The sequence below is a fragment of the Adiantum capillus-veneris genome, chromosome 21 (genome assembly GCF_014529385.1).
Source record: "Adiantum capillus-veneris isolate H3 chromosome 21, ASM1452938v2, whole genome shotgun sequence".
Classification (NCBI taxonomy): domain Eukaryota; kingdom Viridiplantae; phylum Streptophyta; class Polypodiopsida; order Polypodiales; family Pteridaceae; genus Adiantum; species Adiantum capillus-veneris.
The window spans coordinates 81,735,705-81,759,883 of record NC_140951.1 but is presented as its reverse complement, the minus strand read 5'-3'; the positions used below and the strand labels follow the sequence as shown (position 1 = coordinate 81,759,883).

The window sequence follows — 24,179 nt, the reverse complement described above, 5'->3', positions numbered from 1 at the left end:
CAACTAAAGCTAATGTACCACTTTTCTACAAGCCCTTTGAACATATCAATGTGCCTTATGATGCTCTCAATACTTTGTTGATTGATGAAACACCACATAAGGGTTTACTTAATCCACCCAGCACTACTATTTCCCCACCTTCATTTGAAGGGCATCTTCATGATTTTTACCTAGAGGACATTTTGGTCCCATACCTGCAAGGAATGTACTTAAGCCCATTGAGAACATCAAAATTTGTACTTACAAATGTACTTAGTAATTCATTGTTTATGCCTTAAATTGATATTGTCTATGTGTTTCGAATACTCAGAGGGAGAGAGAGAGAGAGAGAGAGCCTTGAGCAAACACTTGATATTAAGATTAAACTAGTCAAAAAAGTTACATTTTGTTGAAGCCATTCAGGATAGACTACGTGGGCACAATTTGAATACGGCCAAAAAGATCTCCACACAGAAAATGCTTCTCCCTTTGTTGCATTACTCTTCGTCCGCACAGCAAGAAATAAAAGTTTACGGAGTCAATGTCAGCAGTCTCCTCCACTATGTCATGTCAAAGTTGCAAAAGATTGCATTGCTGCCTTATTGTAATTAGTATCATAAGATTTAGGTCTTTGTCCACCACTTCCACGTCTATGACAGCATTGTTTGCCAAACTTGCTGCCTCTTGATCCATAGGCAATTAGCAAACCTTCAACAATGTGAGAACTCTTGTACCAAAATGAGATTATTAATGTATGTGTCGCAAGCATATACTTGACAATGAAAGTGTCAAGAGTAATCTCGCAACATATGCCACCTGTTTCTTTCACATACCACCCTCAATCAAGAAGCTTATCACACAAGAGGGAATCAAATGATTTGCAGAGCAGCCTAGTTTTAGCAACATGTACTTTGCATGTATGAATTAACTAAACAAAGCGACCAACAAGATAGAAATTTGCAAGTTTCACCAATTTAGTGGGTACAGAGTTTCAAAGAGACCTCTGAACATCCCTATAAAGCCTGCTCCTCAATGCCTCACTCATTGTTGTGTCAGGAACGGACCAATGCATGGAGTTCCAATTGGTTGGTAGTGAAACCTTCACCAACACTCCTCTCCGATTCCTTTGATTGATTTGGTAGAAATGGTCATAGAAGAAAATACCATAGTCAGCAAGGCTTTTGCTAGTTTTTCCCGTTTATTGCAAGACCCCAATATGAGCATGGGTCACAAAGATGAGACCTATAATGCACTCCAGTGGCTCCCATTCCTCATATGAGGAAGGATAAACATCTATGAATGTAACAAAATAGAAATAAATACAAACATCTGTAAAACATAATTAAATATATGTAATAAGAGAAGGAAAAAACAGATTCACATTTGAAATGTAAGATAACATTTATAGAAGAGTGCTAAATAATTAACTCACAGTTGCATCGTGGATTATGCACCATGGAGACATCACCGCCATTAGCAATCACATCAGAGTGAGTGAAAACATGTTGAACAAAGACTTCTTTCACGGTCTTCTTACCAACCTTGACTTGGAAATCTAGAACTCTTGCTTTCCATGCAGAACGAAACATATTTGTTGCTTTTGAGCTTTTTCTCCTTCTTGGCTACATAAGAACCCAAGAACCTTTGCTTATCCTCTGCTCTTGCCACCTATTATCTGTAGTGAGAGAGTTTGAGATTGAGATAGTCCTTATGCTACTACATGTTCATGTAATGTTCCTTGCAACTAGAGGGATAGAGGTCTTGGACTCAGTGGTTGGCTTGTCTTTTTGCCTATGTAAGAGGGACCAGCCTGAGTGGACCTTAGACTCAATGTTGGAGTGGGTGCAGGCACAGGCCCTTGAGTTCTTTCATCACATGGGAGACCTAGGGGTTATAGACTTGGTTCAGACTCTATGGCCATTGGCCAAGTTTCCAGTGACACCTCCAGACTTGGCATGATGTAGACACATTGTGGTTCACTTCTTTGCTGACATGCAGAGCCCACCATGCTATGTACACATACATGAGGAATTCTGGATAGCGGAGGTTGCCTTGCAGACGGCTTGTTCTTCTTCGGCTTGGGCTAGACACTCTTTGCAGTCACGCCTATCTCAGTGATGCTTGGATGTGGATTATTCCCCATCCAAGCCAGCCTCAAAGATAGCACAATTAGCTACTACTCTGCAACATCATTTCTCTCTTGCTCTCCATGAGGATCGTCTCATGGAACGTGTAGGAACTAGGTGGGCCCCAGTTTCAATGCCAGAGGGGCCAAATACAAGAGGAGCATTAGCGATGCCTTGTGGGAGGAGAGATTGAGCTTATTATGCTATAGGAGCATCATCTATGTGAGCTGCATTAGACGATGTGGTCAGCTTTTTCATGGGCGATATGAGACATTTTTGTCATCTACAATTGGACCTCGTGTCATCCAGGGAGGGGTATGTATGACTATTGTGGACTCTTGGTAGCAGGCCATTATGGATAGAGGTATTATTCTGCCTCGCAAGGCTGAGTGGATTACTATGCAAGTTCAGGGTTGCCTCTTGGGCTTCTTGAACATCTATGCATCCAACGTGGTGGTGAGTGCACGTGCAGAGTTTTGGTCTCACATTGTAGAGTCTCTGTCGCAGGCAAAGCAATGGTGCATTAAGGGTGACTTCAACATGTTGAAGGACCCCTCAGATAGGATTAGAGGTATCCATACTACTGTGCATGGAGTTGATTTGGTAGCTTGGGAGAGGCTATGTATGACTCTCTGGGTGTTAGATGCATGGCAGCACTCTGGCTTTGTGAGGCCCCCAGAGAGCCTGGCCTTCTCTTGTTTGGACCGTAGAGTGGGAGGAGTGAATCTATCTTGGATAGATTGCTTCTACACTAGTGACCATTTCTATGACTCGGGTGGCACATTGGTGTTGGAGGCTCGCCATAGCATAGGCAATCTCCCACAAAATCTATCAATCCGGAGAGAGAGAGAGAGAGAGAGAGAGAGAGAGAGAGAGAGAGAGAGAGCATGACCCGGCTAGGGCTTGGAGGCATCACACAAAGAATGTGCGAGAGCGTCATCGGATGCAAAGATTGAGAGGATTCAAGAGCGTGCATCCTCCAATGCAAATAGAAATCATCCCAAATCAACTAATGCTAATCGCACATCAGGCATCAATACAAGCAATCATCTACACACATCAAGCAACAAAGTGAAACACACTAATCTTGGAGTCTCTCAAGCACAACTCCAATTACATGCATTCATGATTAAGCACACAAGATTGCATTCAAGTCGGCCACCCCAACCATGCCAATCATGGTGTCCAAATCAAGTCACACATAATCAAATTAAGCTCAAGGCTTCTTAAACCTACACACACACAAGCACACCATTAGAGGACAACTCTAATCCCTCAATCATGAGTACGCCCACTCCACTTAATCGAGAGAGTTAGATAAGGACTCCACTAATCGGAGTAGCTTAGCATAAGTAAGAGTTAGACTAGAAAAGATCAACACTTCAAAACAATCAAGGAAAGTAGAGAAACATGATTGACAACATAATGAAGACTATATTAATTAAGAGAGGATTACACTAATTACATGTGATTAGCACTAGCCTTCTAAGCATGGGCATTAAGCTCAAAGGCTAGGCCATCAAGAGCTACTCTAAGGAGAGAGTTCTCAAAAGGACCACTCTAGAATGACCTCTCATTAAGCATAGGGCTCTTTTATAGCTTTGGGCCTCAAACCCATCAACTATGGGATAAAGTGAGCTCTCTAGCCTAAACTCATACAACTTTGGAACTCCTAAATGAGCCCAAGCCCTATACAATGAAAAGTAAATATTGTGCACTATGGCACATCCACAACTTGGTGCAAAATTGGTGTAGCCGTTAGCCGTTGCTAACACTCCCCCCTTCCTAATTTGGCACACGTCCTCGTGTGCCGTCAAGGCAGTCACGAAGGCATGTAATCGTATGTCCTGGAGGTAGGTCTGTCAAAAAGAGAAAGCATTTGATTAAGCACCACAAGTTGAGTCATGGAGATTCAATATGAAGTACATTGAGCATGTAAGGTAAATTGTTGTAAAAATTAGAGTTTAATGTATGGCCAAATTTAAAGTATCATAAAGAAAAAAAACACTTAGACTATTGTAAAGATTAACCCTCCAAAAATTGCAAGTTTATGAATGCTAACACAAGCAGTAAAGTTATGAACCTAGATTAATGCAAACTCAAAATTATGCTAATCTAAAACCCAAATGTTTTATGCTTAATGAAACTTCCTATACCTAGACATGTTCTGGCTATAATTAGACTTACTTACAATTAGTACAATGTCATTTAGGCACTCGTTTGAAAGCTCATGGAAGATTGAATTGCATATCATTGAAAAAATTAATTCACAACACAAGGCGACCATCCCATGGCAGGTCAAGCTACGACTTCAGTTCCTTGTTATCCACAAGGCCTTCTCCAAAAGTCTACTAGCCTACCAAGGTGACAGCTAACCCCTATCAATCTAGGGCATCAGTTCAGGGACTCGACAACGCATGCCAAGGTGGTCCCCCCCACCTACCAAAGACTAATAAGGCGCTAGGCCACATTTAGACACATCACAACATTTAGACACATCAAGTGTCTTGGTGGCCATTTTTGGCCACTTCTTTTAGACACATTTGCAATTTGTGCATTTGATTTTTGCTTTGTTAGCACATTCTTCCACCATTTAGTAAGTTTGTATAGCATTTGGACTAAGAGATATGGAAGTTTACTCTAACCTAAAACAAGCTGTGTGAGAATGCTACATTTAAGGTAGGCATTAGGATATCTAGACAAGCACAACATGAGCTAACATTAAGCTAGGTCATTACCTACACGCATGCTAACAAAAATAAACTCAAATTCTTAACGGATTAATATTGACAAAGCCTACTGTTGAAACTTTAATGATAATTTAAATTTGGCCGTTACAAAACCAAAATTTGAAGCAAATTTACTCAACCAAGCAATGAATGTGTAAAGAGCAATTGCAAAGCATGGCAGGAGTTCACCTTTTGCCAATTTGGATCATCTTGGCAAGTAGTATCCTTGTAGGCCTTCTTTATTTTTATTGAAATCCTTGGTTCTTGCATTAAAGATTAGTGCATAACACATCATGCAAAGAAACCCTTTATTGAAAGCAACAAGCACAAAACTTTTATTGAATCCTAATCTAAGGTCTTGGAACCTAGATTTGCCAAAGCGAAAAAACCCAAGGGAAAAAAATGCCTTTGGTTATGCACCCGATGCTCTAATGTAGCAAATTTATCCATACATAACAACCATGAGAGATAAAATGAGCTTCTACATAAGCAAATCTTGCAATTTTTACCATCTCTCATGCATGATTCAAAAGTAGATTAGTTTCTAGCTCACTTGAAGTATGGAATAAACGATACAAGAGCTGAAAATAGTGCATCTTTTGAATGAAATGAAGTGGCTCTCGAAAGCTGAATTTTACAGTTTAAAGCTTTTCAAAAAGTTGGCTAACAACTACCTCAATAAATTTTACAATTTTTAGAGCAATCTTTGAGCTAGAGATGACTGCAACTTGATGAAATGAAAATGAATGGCTCTTACTAGCCAAAGTATGTACTTGAAAGCTCAAAAAGTTGGCTAAACACTAGCTCAAATGAAAAAATTTGCATTTTTAGACCAAGCTATGAGCTAGCATTACAACTTTAATCCAAACATTTGGAATGGCTCTAATTAGCCAAATTTTGCAATATTTTGCAATGATGACCCCTCGTTGGATCATTGAAATCACACTCGTGCCACACCCCTTCAAAAACAAAGCTCAATTGTTAGTGCTTTTTAGCATATGAACATCCAATACAAGCACTAAAAGAATTCATGATCAATCTCAAACCCAAAAGTTTATAGCTATCCCATAGTCATTCAAGAAAGCCCAATTTTTTTGTGCTATGCAATGATTTTGCATTTAAATTAAGCACTAAAAATGTATCAAGCAATGCCAAGTTCAAATTCTAATGCATTCTTCATTCTCAAACTCAAAAGATACTGCTCTCCCATGTTCATCCAAAAAAGCTCAATTTTTAGTGCTGTGCATTTAATTCAAGCACTAAAATATACAAGCAATGCCAAGCCCAACTTTCAATGCACACCCTCGATGATCACATCCAACTAGCACTCATATGGCATGCATAGCAAGGGGAAAAGAGAGCATAAGATGAAGTGAATTGAAGCTCCCTTGAGGCATCAACACCTGGCACCATCCCTTCAAAAAATCATTGATTAGTGCTATACATTCATATGGTCAACACAACACAAGCACTAAAAATCATGTTCAATCATAACTCCAAAACGCTCTCTTTTGAGAGTTACTACAAACTGTAACAAGCAAGGTCAAAAAAAAAATTATTTTTATTTTTACTGACACTCTCGACCAAGCATGAATGAATTGAATCTCAACTAAAGCTCGCATGTATGCCAAAATAATTTGTCTTTTAATGCAATAAAGGTTTCAATGATGGTGAGCACTAAAGGTGATCATCACAATTCCAAACTTGAATGCCATCCCTGCAAATTCCACGCACAATGGAAGGTGACCCAAATTTGATGCTTTAAGCACATTTGTCATACAGGAAAGAGAAAAGATTATCACGGCATGAGCTTTGTATACCCTTTTGACTAGTCAAGGCTCAAGGTTAAGCTTGATTTATGATGAGAGCTCAAGGTGACAAGAGGGGCAGGAACTCCCTTTTCATAAGGTCAAAATGGAGTTTTGATTGATTTTTTATTTTATTTGTTTCCTTCTATTCTAGCAATTTTTTATGCAGGCGTATGTATCCCAATAAACAAGCAGATGCCGTAGACTCCAATAGTACATACATCAACGACTTCCAGAGAGTAGTAATTCTTTCAGCGGCCTGCAGCGTATTCTTCAATGTTGGGAGCTGATGGAACCTCCGTGGCAGCGAACGGGTCGTGTGTGTGTGGGTGTTGAGCATCCTTGCAGTCAAGGCACTAATGTAGAACATGAGTCGCGAGGTTCAACGTGAGCAGTTTAGGAACCCGATGAAGTTGGATGGCGGTCAATGCAAGTAGACACCTCTGCGAGTCTGCGTGCAGTTGATAAAGCACTCCTAGTATGTGGGGTGAAGTTTTGTCGCCAGCGACTGGTTGTGGGGTCACCATGCAGTGCGCCATGAAGTCAGTTCCCTGGGCTGCATTTCGAGTATCCAACAGGTTTTGTGTGTGTGTGTTTGCAGAGGAGTGTGAGTCTCAGCCAAGTTGTGGCTCCTCCCCTCCTTCAAATATTGCTAATTCCCTGCTTTTCCTCCCACATCGCATCCTGAAACAGGGTCATCCACAGCATGACATGATCCCTGTGTGTGAAGTTTCAGTCATTTTGCAGCACCATGCCAAGATGATGAACTTGAAATCCTGTTTGCAGGCCATCTTCAAGCCGTAAAATTTTGAAATGCAATGTTGGTCAGCAGGGTTATACGTGAACAACTTTCGTTGCACAGCTTGGCCAAAGCGACAATCAAAGCCAGCATGTGGACAAAGTTATAAAGGTGGAGCAGGGTTGTGTGTGTGTGAGAACTGATACGGTGACTGTTTACTACAGCAGGTGGTTTTGATGCCATATCTAGAGGTGCTGAACCGGCAGCAAAGGCACGGATGAGAGCTTAGATTAGTGTGGGTAGGCAAGGTAGGTGTAAGCATATCGGCGCACCAATAGCAGGCCCGCACGGTCGTCTGTTGTGTGTGTGGGGGAGATCTTGAAGCCATGGCAAGCAAACTCATCAGGCTACAGCAAGACTCCGAAGGCAGTTGCTCACTGCATCAAGGTGCAGACCACGATTTTTTGCACAGCTTGAGCAAGTGGCAATGTTGAAAACCAACAAGGCCGCAACAACAATATTCCAGGGCCAGCAAGGATTTGTGCTTGTGCTGAAAATAGTGAGGTCAATACGACATTCTCAGCAGGTGTGCTAGTGCCAAAATATGGCAGCGCAAATCAAGGGTGTGTGTGTGTGTTTGTGAAGATTCTAGGCAGGAGGCGTAAGTGTGTGTGGACGAAGCCAGCACGCATCCCGACAGTTAGGAGTTCGGGCTGTGTGTGTGTGTGTGGAAAAAACGCCAAGCCTCAGGCATGTGGAGAGTGTGTGTGAGTGAGTGCCGACAACGCCAAGCCTTAGGCACGTGGATGCGTGTGTGTGAGTTAGTGGCGCCAAATCTGCCAGGCTAGGAAAAATAGTGTGTGTGAGAGTGGGGTTATTATGCTAGCGCCAAAACTGGCTCATGCATGTTCTTCGATACGTTTCCTTAAAATTGGTGTGTGTGAGGCATTTGTATAGCATTTTGTTTTAAATTAAAATCTCACTTCGGGAGCATTCCCACCATTTCTTTGAGCTCAAGTAACATGTTTCAATGCTCCCTTGAAAACAATTCTCGCAATCCCTTTCGAGTCTCACTACATAGCCCCTATGCTCATGATCTTTTTAGAGCTAACACCTACCAGCACATGTTGGTTCTTATTCTCGAGTTTTAGGTCCCAATATTACTAAAAAAAAATTGAGCGCAAACTTATTTCAAGCATAAAACACCTATTTCTAGCAATTAAGTGCCAGTCTCACATCAAATTGTTCATGACATTTGGTTGAATATTCTTACAAACACTCAAAATTAGGTTCAATCTTTCAATTGAACTCAAAAATTGGTCGCAACCTCATAAGAATATCCACATTTCTGTCTACCTTGAGCGTTTATTAGCCATTTGGTATAATGCATAATTCAATCTACCTTAAAGGGAATTGAAACATATTTCTATTGGCCTACCATGAAAGTGAACATACAAGAGTATGTTTCTAAATGTGTGGTATGCCAAAAGACAAAATTTGATAGAGGGAAGCAACTTGGATTGCTTCAACCCTTGCCAATCCCTAATTCACCATGGGAGAGCATATCCATGGATTTTATCTTTGGATTGCCTAAGTCTATCCATGGGAATACGGGAATATGGACGATAGTAGACAGGTTCAGTAAACAAGCTCATTTGATACCTGTCAAAAAGACTATCAAAACCCATCAAATGGCAACCCTCTTCATTTCACAAATTTTCAAGTACCATGGCTTGCCAATGTCCATAGTGTCGGATAGAGATCCTAGAATGACCAGTAATTTCTGGAAGGGTCTCTTTGAGAATTTAGGGACAAGGCTAAATTTCTCTTCGGCCTATCATCCACAAACGGATGGCCAAAGTGAAATAGCTAACCTAACCATTCTCGATCTACTAAAAGCCTATGTAACGGAAGTAGATCAAAGATCTCAATGGGAGAAGTACTTACCCTTAGTGGAGTATGCTTACAATAACACTGTACATACTTCCATGGGAAAATCACCTTTCGAGGTAATTGAGGGAAGATCAAAAAGTACCTTGCTACTTAAAGTACATGGGAAGATCTTCGCTACAGATGAGTATAGCTGAGACCTACAAGAATCTTTTCAAAAAATTAAGGATGCTATCTCTATCTCACAGCAAAGGCAAAAGGCTGCTGCTGACAAGCACAGAAGAGCCCAAGCCTTTAAAGAAAACGATTGGGTCTTGTTAAAGTTTCCCAAGGCTCGATTAAGGCACACGGCGGGTAAGAATCCTACGGGCCACCAAAAGTACTATGCTAAACTAGCAAAAAGGTACTATGGTCCCTTCCAGATTCTTAGGCCAATCAATGAGATGGCCTATCAACTCAAGTTGCCCAATCATTGGCTCATACACAATGCTTTCCATGTGAGCCTATTAAAGCCTTACAAAGGAGAGCCACCTCAAGAACCAACTATTGAAGACCCACCAGAGATTGAGGACCAAGAGGAGGTGCTACAGCCCGAGTCCATTCTCCGACATGAAGACAAGGTACTAAGAGGCGGTAAGACTATCCGACGATATCTTATTAAGTTTAAGAATTATCCTTTTGAAGATGCTAGATGGATGCAAGGCATACAATTAAAGGATAACCTAAACCTTGTCAATGCTTACAATACTTCCCAAGAGTAAGCAAATGTACAAAATGTTAAAAATGAACAAAGTTTTTTGTCTTATAAGACTCTCTTTTTCTTTATTGTGCACAAAAATGAAATAGTATGCATGCTTAGATCAAGTTTGTGGAGACGACATCTCCCAAACACCAAGTAGAGCTTGTCACTCTACTATGGAAGACTGATAGGACTAATGTGCAGACATGCTTGCGGCAGCCTCAGGCTCTCAAGTGCCAAATGGACTAGTCATCCATTCTGGAATGATGTCATAGGGTAACATAGGGATCCTCTACCCGCTAAGAAAAGGACTCATGAATATGCTTTATCTTCTCTACACCATAGTCGAGGACGACTATGATTTCAAGAGAGAGGTAATGTCATAATAATCAATATCTAATTCTCCTAAATGATTTTCTCATATTAAACTGATCATTTAATGTGGGGAAGTGTCAGGGGAGAAGAAGCTAGAATATTGGTTAAGCTAGCAGACCGGCCACAGTAGGGATCCAAAGGAGGGAAAATAGGGATCCAAAGGGGTGGGCACCTGCAAAAGAGCCATGTGTAACAATGGGCTAAAAAGACCCTAAGGTTCAGCCCATTAAGACTTCCAAAATGCTAAGGTTCCAAAATTCAAAGGTTGTGTCCAAAGGTCAACCCTAGGGGAAATTGGATGCTTTGTGTGTAACTAAAAAGTCTTTGCATATCCCTACATGGGAGGGGGCGAGCCTTGGGAGTAGGGGATGAGAGAGAAAGTCACACACACACACACACACACACACACAGGCTCCCTTTACACAAAGGGAATTAGGGACACATGTCAGCTCCCTAGCCCAGATGCCCACAAGGTGTGCCCAATTCCTATTGGATGGCCTTAGAGGTGGACCAATGAGATTTAGACTAGAGTAAATCTAGTTTGATTAATTTAAAAACACTTAATAAAAGAGCCAATGAAAATTAAGTTTCCTAGAAGACTATTGGACAGTCTCCCAAGGGGTCCAATGAGCATTTAGGAGCCCAATGGCTTGCCTAATTCCTATTGGCCAGGAGGCAAAGGGGTCCAATGAGACTTTAGTTTAATTATTAAATTACCTAAAGCTCTCACAAAAGGGGAAAGGGGGACACATGTCAGAAGGCTATCACTTATGCTGCTTAATAGCCATTGGCTTGACTTGGGGAGGTCCAATGGGGAGCCAGCAAGAGAAAATAGCAAGAGGGCTCGCCCAAGAGAGAGAGAGGGGGCTGATTTTTGCAAGTCATTATCACACACACACTCACACAATCTCATGTGTGAAGAAAGAGAAGACTATCTCTTCCCAAGCTTTAATGGAGAGCTCATCACCTACTCCAAGCTTGTGAGATAGAAGCCTACATCGACACACTCTTGGCTTGTGGATGCAAATCCAACCAAGAGCCAAGCTTCAATGCATGCTCATCTCCTCTACCAAGCTAATTACTAAGCTAAAGCTATGCTAATATGAGTGATTATGTGAGGAGATGTACATCTTTCTCGTAAGATACTCCTTCTTCCTCTCAATCTACTCTCATACCCTGCTAGCTCTCACCATCTTCGAAGGTGTGTGAGGTCTTGGGTCTGAGAACGGGGATAATTCAAGTTGTGTTTGCTAAGTGTTTTGCTTAGTGCATGAAGCTTTCATCTTCATTCCACTAGCTAGTCTTGAAGGAACACAAAGAATTGTATTGTACAATGTCTCTCTTGATGGGAGAAACCATAATACAAAGCCTTTTGGAGGGGGGACCGGCTCCATGCAAATCCGGTCCTCAACTGTTGTCAATAGCTTAATTTCTCTCTCTTTTGAAAGTATTGTTGATGCTATCTAACTAGGTGTTATGCTTTTTGTTGCTCTCTCCACCCAAGCACTCTTGTAATTCTCATTAGGAATCTATTCTAATGAAATGCCCACTATGTTCATGCTAATTTCCGCTACACACAAGTTATTAGGCCATTAAATGTTACATTGGTATCAGATCACAAGGTTTCTATTTTCTTGCTCAAGAAGGAGGTCCTCAAGCTAGCTATAAATGGTTGGTATTATTAATTGCCTCTGAGTAAGTAGAATAGGGATTTTTCAGCCTTGTAGTGCACCTGCCTTTGTGCAGTTAACGGGGCATCACCGTCGAGAGCTATGGTCTTAATAGTGGAGTCCTACAGGGCTTGCCTACGGCTTAACCACTATTGAGCTATTAGAAGCTTGAGAGGAGCCGGTGCTATTTTGGTGTCGAAAGACCCTCTCTTCTATTCCTTGCAATTAATGGTATTCGAGCCGCGGGTACAGTAGCTTGAGTGATTTTTCTAAAGAGGTAAAGAGGAGTAGCAACTAGGGCTTGAAGAGCCAAAGTACACCTAAAAAGTTTACACCTAAAAGTTGTTAGAATGGCTGACAATAGTAAAGAGAGTGAAATTAATGTTGATAACTTTGATTTTGCTCATGAGCAAGATACTAATGATGCTTCAATGCTTGTTAACTATCTTGTTTCTAGGCTTCAACAAGCCATGGACAATCCATCTCTCCAAAGCGAAGTGCAACGGAAGCTCCGTGCTCACGGGATTCTCCAAGCTCATCACCATGACGAGAGAACACCTAGGAAGCCTCCTTGTGAGACTACCAAAAGAGGTCTCTCTCCGATTCGGGAAGAAGAAGAGAATCCGTACGAAGGGCTCAAGAATTTACTTCTTGATGATGCATCTCCTTCCCAAAGGAGAACTCAAGAGCCTCCATCGAAGGAACAAGAAAGAAGTGAGTCTCCCACCACCTCGGTGGAGATGGCTCCACGAAGACGGTGGGCTAAACGCTCTCCATCACTACCAAAGCGGAGAAGACCATCGCACTCTTCTCCACATCATAATTCAAAGAGGGATGATAAAAAGCAAGAGAAGAAAAAGGCGAGAAAGAGGACACCCTCTTCTCCATCTTCTTCATCCTCTTCCTCTTATGAAAGTGATGGTGAAGATGACGAAGATCAAGACAAGAAAAAGGCGAGAAAGAGGTCACCCTCTTCTCCACCTTCTTCAAATTCTTCACCTTTTGAAGAAAGTGATGGTGCAACCTTTGAACCATAAAAAAGAAGAGGCCATCGGAAATCCTATGCCACATGGAAGAGGTCGTCCAAGTTTAAGAAATTCAAAGAGGGAGGGAAGATCATCTCTTTCCTTACCTATGATGGTACCTTTGGTGCTACAGACAAAGTCTTGGCCTTTATCCAGCAATTTGATGCGGCGTTTGGAGATGAGGGCTTCACGGAGTCCTGTAAGCTACGCCATGTAGCTATGCACTTTCAAAAGTCCGCCAGGCAATGGTGGTCTAGCCTACAAGCCAACGGTGAAGCTCCACGAACATGGAAATCTTTAAGAGCTTCCATTATGAAGAAATTTTTGGCCACCGATGCCAAAGACAAAGTACTCACTGAATGGCGAAGCTTAAAGCTCTCTCCCAATGAATCCATCCACAAATATGTAGACAAGTTTTGGGACCTACAACTCAAAGCCACTGTCTTTAAAAAGTTGGATTTTGGAGAGCAAAAGCAGCAATTTTCTGCGGGCTTAACCGAAGAAATGGCGGAGTATGTCAACTCCCAAAGGCCACGTACCATATCGACGGTAATACACCATACTATGGTGGCCTCTCGAATCAATTTCCAAACGGGGGCTAAAAGAAATAATAAGCCCCCGGAAAACAAGGGTTCCAATGAGCCTAAGGGGAAGGACAATGTCCAAAACTCTCCTAAGGGCAACTCCAACAAAGCTAAAGATAAGGGAGTTTACAAAGGTAAGAACAAACTCTCTCCTGAAGAGCTTGAGCGTTATCGCAAGGATAACCGGTGCTTCAAGTGCGGCGAACAAGGGCATGCGTACCGCGCTTGTCCCCAAAAGAACAACCGCCAAGATCCTCCTAGAGCTTCCTTGGTTGAAATCCAAGAGGAGGAGACTCACCAAACTCATCACAAAGAATCTCCTCTATGCCATGCTTGGGGAAAGGTAAGAGAACATGATGCTTTTATTCTCTTTGACCCTAGTTCTACTCACAATTTTATATCTATAGAGTTGGCCACCAAGCTAGGCATACAATCCTACGAGATGGGAGATGTCCTACCCGCAGACAGTGCCTTCAAGGGGCAAGAAGCTTCAGTCACACCCTTAATCGGGAAATTGAGGCTTCATGTCCAAGGCTATGTGGACAAAGAGGACTTCTTTATCTCTCCTCTCAAGCATGAGAATGTAATCCTAGGGGCACCATGGTTTGACCGCCTGGCTGCCGATGTTAAATTTCCTGAAAGGAGAATCTCCTTTAAGTTCAGGGAAAAAGACATATATATATATATATATATATATATATATGCTAAGGAAATGGGTAACACTATCCCCATTGTACATACACCAGCTTTCAACGAGTCAATAAAGAGCTCTATTTCCGTATACATGATTTTTGTTAAAGATTTTCAAAATGAATCTAATGCTTTAGCAAAAGAAAATAAAAGCAACCAAAAGGAATTAGAGTTATCCAATTTCCTCAAGGGGTTTCAAGATGTTTTTATTGACGACATCCCTTGTGAGATACCTCCTAAATGAGGTAATGATGACCATGCAATTGAACTTCTTCCAGGAAGTTCACCGCCTAACAAACCTTCTTATAGAGTTTCTCAAGCTCAACAAGAGGAGATTATGCGGCAAGTGCATGAGTTAGTTGAGAAGGGCATGGTTAGGCCTAGCTCATCTCCATTTTGCTCACCTGTGCTATTAGTGAAAAAGAAAGACGGCACATATCGCATGTGTGTCGACTATAGAGCACTAAATAGGATCACTATCAAGAATAGGTTTCCCGTTCCACGGGTAGAAGACCTATTTGATAAGCTACAAGGATCGACTTACTTCAGTAGGATTGACCTAAAAAGTGGCTATCATCAAATAAGGATAGTTGATCAAGACATTGTACAGACCGCATTTCGCACCACATTTGGTCTTTACGAATACATTGTCATGCCTTTTGGCTTGACCAATGCACCAGCCACATTCAACCGCTTGATGGAGAAGCTGTTCAGGCCTCATCGAACCTTCACTGGAGTGTTCTTTGATGATATTATCATCTACTCTAATTCATTAGACGAACACAAGCAACACCTCCAGGTAATATTTTAAGTTTTGAGAGAGAATAAACTTTATGTTAATCGAAAGAAAAGAGAATTTTTCTTGCAAGAGATTCAGTATTTAGGTCACATTATCTCTCAAGATGGCATCCAAATGGATCCATCAAAGTTAGAGGTAATAAAAGGATGGCCTAAACCAAGGAATCTTCATGAACTAAGAAGCTTTATAGGTATGTGTGCATACCATAGACGCTTCATAGAAAAGTTCTCACAAATTTCAGGACCATTACATGAAGCGTTAGGTATACATGGTCTGCTAAGGGGAACAATGCTTTCGAAAAGCTTAAAGAAAAGCTTATCTCTCAACCTGTGCTTACACTACCGGATCTCTCAAAACCATTTGAGGTCCAATGTGATGCTTGTGGTGATTGCCTTGCAGATGTTTTTCTCCAAGAAGGGCACGCCATAGGCTATGAGAGTCAAAGGCTCGACCTTGTTGAGCAAGCTCTATGCATATATGAAAAGGAACTCCTTGCAGTTCTACATGCCTTAAACTCATGGAAGCAATATTTATTGGGGACTCCTTTCATTCTGCGAACGGATCACCAAAGTCTTAAGTACTTCATGACGCAACCAAGCTCTCCGACAAACAAAACAGGTGGGCAAATTTCCTTTCGCAATTTCATTTTCATATTGCTCACATTGCTGGCAAGCATAATCAAGTAGTTGATGCACTCTCAAGACGGCCGAGAGTGAATGCGGTTTCCATAGCAACTCACAATGATATATCTTCAATGATAGATGAGTACGCTATTGATCCCGATTTTAGAGATGTGATTTCAGCCCTTGCATTGGGGAAGAAAGAAGAACCATTTACTTTACAAGATGGTTATCTTCTCTATGGAAATAGACTATGTGTTACTAACTCACTACGTGAGAAAGTAATGTATGAATCTCATGCTCCACCTTATGCGGGGCATAGGGGAATTGAGTCTACCTTAAAGGGAATTGAAACATATTTCCATTGGCCTACCATGAAAGTGAACATACAAGAGTATGTTTCTAAATGTGTGGTATGCCAAAAGACAAAATTTGATAGAGGGAAGCAACTTGGATTGCTTCAACCCTTGCCAATCCCTAATTCACCATGGGAGAGCATATCCATGGATTTTATCTTTGGATTGCCTAAGTCTATCCATGGGAATACGGGAATATGGACGATAGTAGACAGGTTCAGTAAACAAGCTCATTTTATACCTGTCAAAAAGACTATCAAAGCCCATCAAATGGCAACCCTCTTCATTTCACAAATTTTCAAGTACCATGGCTTGCCAATGTCCATAGTGTCGGATAGAGATCCTAGAATGACCAGTAATTTCTGGAAGGGTCTCTTTGAGAATTTAGGGACAAGGCTAAATTTCTCTTCAGCCTATCATCCACAAACGGATGGCCAAAGTGAAATAGCTAACCTAACCATTCTCGATCTACTAAAAGCCTATCTAACGGAAGTAGATCAAAGATCCCAATGGGAGAAGTACTTACCCTTAGTGGAGTATGCTTACAATAACACTGTACATACTTCCACTGGAAAATCACCTTTCGAGGTAATTGAGGGAAGATCAAAAAGTCCCTTGCTACTTAAAGTACATGGGAAGATCTTCGCTGCAGATGAGTATAGCCGAGACCTACAAGAATCTTTTCAAAAGATTAAGGATGCTATCTCTATCTCACAGCAAAGGCAAAAGGCTACTGCTGAGAAGCATAGAAGAGCCCAAGCCTTTAAAGAAAACGATTGGGTCTTGTTAAAGTTTCCCAAGGCTCGATTAAGGCACACGATGGGCAAGAATCCTACGGGCCACCAAAAGTACTATGCTAAACTAGCAAAAAGGTACTATGGTCCCTTCCAGATTCTTAGACCAATCAATGAGATGGCCTATCAACTCAAGTTGCCCAATCATTGGCTCATACACAATGCTTTCCATGTGAGCCTATTAAATCCTTACAAAGGATTGCCACCTCAAGAACCAACTATTGAAGACCCACCGGAGATTGAGGACCAAGAGGAGGTGCTACAGCCCGAGTCCATTCTCCGACATGAAGACAAGGTACTAAGAGGCGGTAAGACTATCCGACGATATCTTATTAAGTTTAAGAATTATCCTTTTGAAGATGCTAGATGGATGCACGGCATACAATTAAAGGATAACCTAAACCTTGTCAATGCTTACAATACTTCCCAAGAGTAAGCAAATGTACAAAATGTTAAAAATGAATAAAGTTTTTTGTCTTATAAGACTCTCTTTTTCTTTATTGTGCACAAAAATGAAGTAGTATGCATGCTTAGATCAAGTTTGCAGAGACGACGTCTCCCAAACAGGGATTTTAATTACGCGATGATGCATTTTGTTAAATGTTAATTATTGTTGTTATTATCACTATTTTTTTCATGTTAATAACATATCTAATGTCATGACTTACGAAAACCGGTAGAAAACGTAGAACCGGCGGGGCACTTTACAAACCCCGGCGGGCAAAGCAAGAATCCCGGCGGCCCCATCATGTTCCCCCTCCATATTTGGCGGCTCTATGTAACCCTCTAGTAGACATCACATCACATCACCGCTTCCTCTAAATTTGGTCATCCTTTAAAATTTAGAAGAAAAACTAAAGGCAAAAAAATGAATAGTCTTTTAAAAAAATTACAACTTAATGAAACTCTGATCATGGATCATTAGTTCTTTTTTGGACTGCAGTGATTCTTGAAAGGATGTAGAAAGGTGAATCTTTGGGTCGGTATCTCTACATTTGGGATGGACTAATCTCATGTTTGGTTCACCGTTATATTTGCTAAATTGATTGCTATATTGATTAGAACTTCTATCATGGGTCATTAGTTCTTTTTTGGACTGAACTGATTCTTGAAAAGAGATAGAAAGGTGAATCTTTGGGTCGATATCTCTACTTTTGGGATTGACCGATCACATGTTTGATTCACCGTTGTATTTGCTTGCTATTCCGATTAGAGCTCCAATCATGGGTCATTAGTTCTTTTTTGGACTGGACTGATTCATGAAAGGAGGTAGGAAGGTGAATCTTTGGGTCGATATCTCTACTTTTGGGATGGACTGATCACATGTTTGATTCATAGTTGTATTTGCTTGCTATTTTGATTAGAGCTCCAATCATGGGTCATTAGTTCTTTCTTGGACTGGACTGATTCATGAAAGGGGTAGGAAGGTGAATCTTTGGGTCGATATCTCTACTTTTGGGATGGACTGATCACATATTTGATTCACCGTTGTATTTGCTTGCTCATGTTTGAGTACATTGAGGTTTATTCCCTTCAGGATTCACTACTACGCTTGTGTGTGATATTGATTATAACACTAATGTTTGGTTTAAATAATACTTGAAAGAAGAGATAGCATACTGAGCTATGTTTATTGGTATTGCAGGCATCCAATAAGTATGTCTTCCATCGGGAATGTGAGCGGTGATGTTGGTGTCTCAAGCCTGGCTTCCTTGAGGAGACCTCCTACCTCGATGCCAAGTCCTGCTTCGCAGGGCACCACTTCGCAGGGCAAGCGAAAGGAAGGTGGAAAAAGTCCAAGACCCGAGTGGAATTTTGCCACAAATTTAAATAAGTATCAAGATTGGAAATGTAACTTTTGTGGCGAAGAGAAATCTGGAGGAGCACCAAGAATAAGGGATCATTTGCTAGGTGGCAATACCAGAATCCAAGGAGGAAAGTGCAAGGGCTTAGGTGCAGAAGAAGCAGCTATGCGCTTAAAAGCTTTAATTGGTAAGCTAATTTCCACGAGCAAAAGATCAAAACTCTCTACTTTCGACCATCACACCCCCGTATCGATAAGATCAAACCAGTACGAGGGATCATTGGGTGTAACCCCCACCAATGGAAGCACTCAAAGTAGGGAACCAACTTCTCATATCGATGGAAGTACACCTCCAAACCATGGATCTCCTGACTTTCAGGTAGGATCGTAAAAAAGTAGACAGGTTAGCTTACAGACGAGCTTCAAAACACTTGCCTTAGAAGAAGCACAACTTGCACTAGCTAAAGCCGTCTATTTCACCGGGGGATCATTGGCCATTGTCACCCGTGATGCATGGAAGTCAGCTTGGAAACGCATTGGGGAGTATGGTGCTGGATTTACCCCTCCAACATATCACCATATGAGAAACCAACTGTTGGATAAATGTTACACAAGCACACAACAGGATATTCAAAGGGTAATATTAAATGTAACAAAACAATCTGGATACACCATAGTTAGTGATGGTTGGCCCAACGTTCAAAGGCAGCCATTGATCAACATCATGCTTGTATGTCCTCGTGGTGAATGTTTTATCAAATCTATGGATAGCTCTGGTCAAATAAAGTCTGGCAGTTTTATAGCTGACATCATTGGCGACGCAGTTGAGGAACTTGGAAAAGAAAATGTTGTCCAAGTAATCATGGACAATGCCAAAAATTGCAGGGCTACAGGTAGAATACTTGAAAGTCGCTTCTCTCACCTATATAGTGTTGGTTGCAGTACACACAGCTTGAACTTGGTATTGCAAGATTGGTACAAGAGGGAGGACACAGAGTGGTTCAAATGGATAGTAGACAATGCTCGCTTAATAGTCAAGTTTGTTTTGAAGCGTCAGAGGGTTCTTGACATGTACCGTCAGAGGATGTCTACTATGTTAAAACTGTCGTGCGAAACTAGATTTTGCACCAACTACTATACGGTAGAATCACTAATAAAAAATAATAATGCTGTGATGGAGACATTTGTTTGTGCCACTTTTTCAGAATGGGAGGCTGGTCAAAGGGAGAAGAAAAAAAGCAAAATAGGGGTGATCAGAGATCTACTAGTTGATCGCCACTTCTGGGATGATGTGGTGGATGTGCACAATGTCATGATGCCAATTATGCTCGCATTACGCCAACTGGATTCTGCCTTGCCTAACATAGGTAAGGTGTGGATGGCTTGGTGGACTGTTCAAGAAAGCCTTGCAAATCCAGAGGAGCCCCAGGAGCCAATTGTGAATCCTTGGAAGACACCATTCACTCAAAAGAGGAGAGAAATTTTGAGAAAGTATGTGCATGGTCGATGGGTTGGAGCACATAGTCCACTACACAGCGTAGCTTTCTTATTGGATCCAGAGTATTGGGCAATGGAAATAGACAAACTTGATGAGGAGGTGTTGGAAGACTTTTATGATGTGATAGGCAGGTTTTATGATGATCCTGATGAGAATGCATCAGCTCTTACTGATCTTACGAAGTTTAAACTCAAAGAGGGTAAGTTTGGTACAAAATTTGTGGAAAAACTTGCCACGGAGCAACCAGCGTGGAAGTGGTGGATGATGAATGGTGGTAGTGCACCCACCCTTAAACACCTAGCTATTAGAATCCTAGCCCAATGTGCATCCAATTCAAGTTCTGAGAGAAACTGGAGTACATATAAATATGTACATTCCACCAAGAAACCGCCTTCTAAATTCAAGAGCTGAAAAATTGGTGTATATGTACTGCAACCATCGGCTATTGGCAAGAGTGCAAGCTGAGAACTACAAAGAGGGGATGCCGCACTGGACTTATGATGTAACCAATGATGAGGTGGACGAAGACAGTGAGCTGCAAGGGGAATCTCATGAAGTAGAAACTACATGTACTTTAGAAGAGATTGAAGAGAATTTGGAAATTGAACCAACTTTGACCCGTCGCAGCAAGCGACGGCGGTTTAAGTAATAGATTATTGAATCCATTGAGTGACTTCTGGTTAAGTTCAGAAACTGTTTATCTTATAAGCTTTTTTATATATATTTAGTTTAAGGTTTAGGCATTTGCTTAATAATAAACGAAGCCCTTAAAAGCCTTTACAAGGCCACAAATCACTATTAAAGCTTCATAATATACAAAGCCCTAACAAATCGTTGCATTATCACATATCATAATTGAAGCTGAAGTGAAGAAAATTCACAATTCACTAATAAATTCTCGCAAGACAATGAGTAAATGTTTTCAAATGTTACAAAAACTATCCAAGTGATAGTGAAATATTTGTGAGAATATCTTCATTCTCCTGTTCACGTTGACCTTTAAGCTTATTATAGTCTTCAGACATTTTGAACATTGCATATAGCTTTTTGGATATCTCAAACTCACATATAGCACAATGAAAGTTATTCATCATGCTTTGCATCAAGCATGATATATGATACATATGTCTGCATGGCAATCTGAAGTGACGACACCACTCATGAAAGAATGATCTACATATGGGGCAAGGACCACCGTGCTCACCAGAAGCTGGAGGGGCCTCAATAGATGTTGGGTGCTCAATCAATGTGGAAGCATTTTGTTTTTTTATAGTCGCCTCTAACTCTTTTACGTGGCGAGATAGCACCTTCACCTCCCTTTGCAAGTCTCTATTTAGGGTTTCTTCTGCATAAGAGCCTTGTGTAGCTTGTGATGCTTGCCTGAGTTGAGTTTGAAGCTCCTCCTTAACTTGGTGCACTTCCATTGATGCACCTTCTAGTGCCAATGACATCTCTTGCCGTGTGACGGTGATTGCAAAAATGCGAATGTCCTCAACTGTCATGTGAGGTGTCCTTGAGCTAAAGTCCACTGCTTCACCCAAGACATAATGCATGTATAACATCTTGGCAAACCACAATGGACAATCCATATGATGCATAGGATGACCCATAACATCGAGATATATGTTCTCTCCATTGTCTCGTATGTCTGCATTAATGCATTGTGATAGCTTGAGTCGGCCTTTCTTGATGTTGTCATCTGCAATGCCTGGCCATATGGATTTGACCATTTCTCAGTCAATCCTAGTGTTCACCTCTTTCCATTGTGTACCCACTGGGTTGGTCCACTGGGAGCAACGAGCAGCAATTCGAGCGGTGTCGTTCACTCCACCGCCTTGACACATGGATCTGAGACGCTCAAAAGCGCGCTTAGCCCTTTGATTATCATTATCCATATCCTGATTAAACACTATACTTCAGTTACGGCATACAAACTTAATGATAATCAATTGCTATAAGAGTAACCACCATTTTACGACAATCAATTGCTATAATTTTAACCACCATTTTACGAGAATCAATTGATATTAGAATAACCACCATCTTACGACAATCAATTGATATAAGAGTAACCACCATTTTTTAAATCAATGAATGACAATCAGTGACTCCACGTGGCTTATTGCTTGAAACTTAAGAGAAAAAACAAAACTCATAGAAAATTTTTTGTCTATTGAGATATAACAAAGTGTTTTTATTACTCATACATCATCCATGGCGCATAAAACCCAATTTTTAAAAGTGCTTTTATAAGTCACAAGTCCGGCTCTTGGGGTAACAGATGACCAACAAGATATGTTGGCCCATATTACTGACCAACTGCAAAATTTGTCTGTCCACTTAATACAGCAAGGAAGGAGTCAAGAAAGAGATCAAGACCCACGAAGAGCACGATGATAAAACAGGGAGTATCACTGCTACAACTACGGAGAAGATGGTCACGGTATGTACTACTGTCCCAAACCACGACAAAACTATAATAGAGGAGGTAGGAGGAACCAATTGTCACCCCCTAGAGAAAGAACACCCCCACCCAGAGCACCATCCCCACCAACACAAATTCTACGTCCACCCCAGACACCAGCACAAGCATCCATCCCACATCTTCCACCAGCACCACCACCTTATCACCCTGTAAACATCATAAGGCTAGAAGAGAAAGGAAAGCCGTATTAGCGGATCCACCCAGAGCAAAGGAGAGGGACAAGGGTAAGGAGAAGGTAACCTTTTTAGAACCACTTGAAGCCATGACTGTGAAAATAGCTAGGAGGGAGAAAGCCACACAATGAGATGATGAGAGAAACACGAGAGGAGAGACTAGCAAGAGGCCATCCAGGCCACGACGGAAATTGGGCATCACCGACTTCCAGTTAGGGGAAAGTTCTAAGCCCTATGATCTAACATTGGATGTGGCAGAGCAAGGACCAAAGATTACATGGCCACAGCTACTACATCTCGCACCAAAAGTAAGGCGGAAATGGTCCAAAATGGTAAGTACAAGACGCTCCAATGCAAAGGTGGCCGGAGCAATTTCAGGTTGCAACATGGACACCATCCTTCCAATTGTCGATGTCAACATAAAAGGAAAGAGGGTTGGAAACACCTACATTGATGGAGGTGCACAAATCTGTGTGATGAGCAAAGCTATGATGCTTCAGTTAGGGCTTGAGGTTGACAGGCCTTCTCCATGCAAGGCAAAGATGGCAAAAAATGCAAAAGTAAAGTGTGTGGGTGTGGTAAGTGCCGTGAAGATAAAAGCTTTCAACACTGAGGTAGAGGTAGATGTTTTTGTAATGCCTACTAAGGGGGAGGGCTATCCACTAATCTTGGGAAGGCCATGGTTGATGGCCATGAAGGCAAAACAGGACTGGGGCACTGGCCTTCTACACATGACCAATAAGAAAGGGGAGACAATCTACTACAACATGAAGACTCGCAAGCAGAAGCAAATGAATCTAGAAACATCAGCAGATGAAACCACTAGCGAGTCTTCCACTTGTGAGGAGGAGACCACATCCACCGACAAAAGTGATAGTTCTATTGATTGATGGGTATCATTATGAAGGATCCACAAAGGGTAAGCACAACTGGTGATCCATCACCAGAAGGGCAACACAATGGAAAGGAGAGCAAATCACCTGGCCTAGGAGAAAGTAGGTTGAAGGGTATGTTGTCCACGGAATTAACACTTGAGGATAAAGATAGTTTTTTGCAAATGTTGATGGGATTTTCTGACCTGCTTATTGACAACTATGAAAGAATCACAGGCATTATAGTGGTGGAACATCGTATTAAGCTGAAGGAAGGGGTAAAACCAGTTGTGCAAAAGCTACGACGACTGGGGGTCATACAAGATAAGGTACTCTTGGCCGAGGTAAGGAAGCTGTTGGAATCAGGATTCATCTATCCTGTAGAAAACTCAGAATGGGTGTCACCGGTAGTAGTGACACCTAA

General features: G+C 41.5%; 1 pseudogene; it reads right to left on the bottom strand.

The window, feature by feature from the left end:
- Positions 1 to 970: 970 nt before the first annotated feature.
- The window catches only part of LOC147431234 (uncharacterized), a 36,821-nt pseudogene continuing 13,612 nt past the window's right edge, over positions 971 to 24,179 (bottom strand).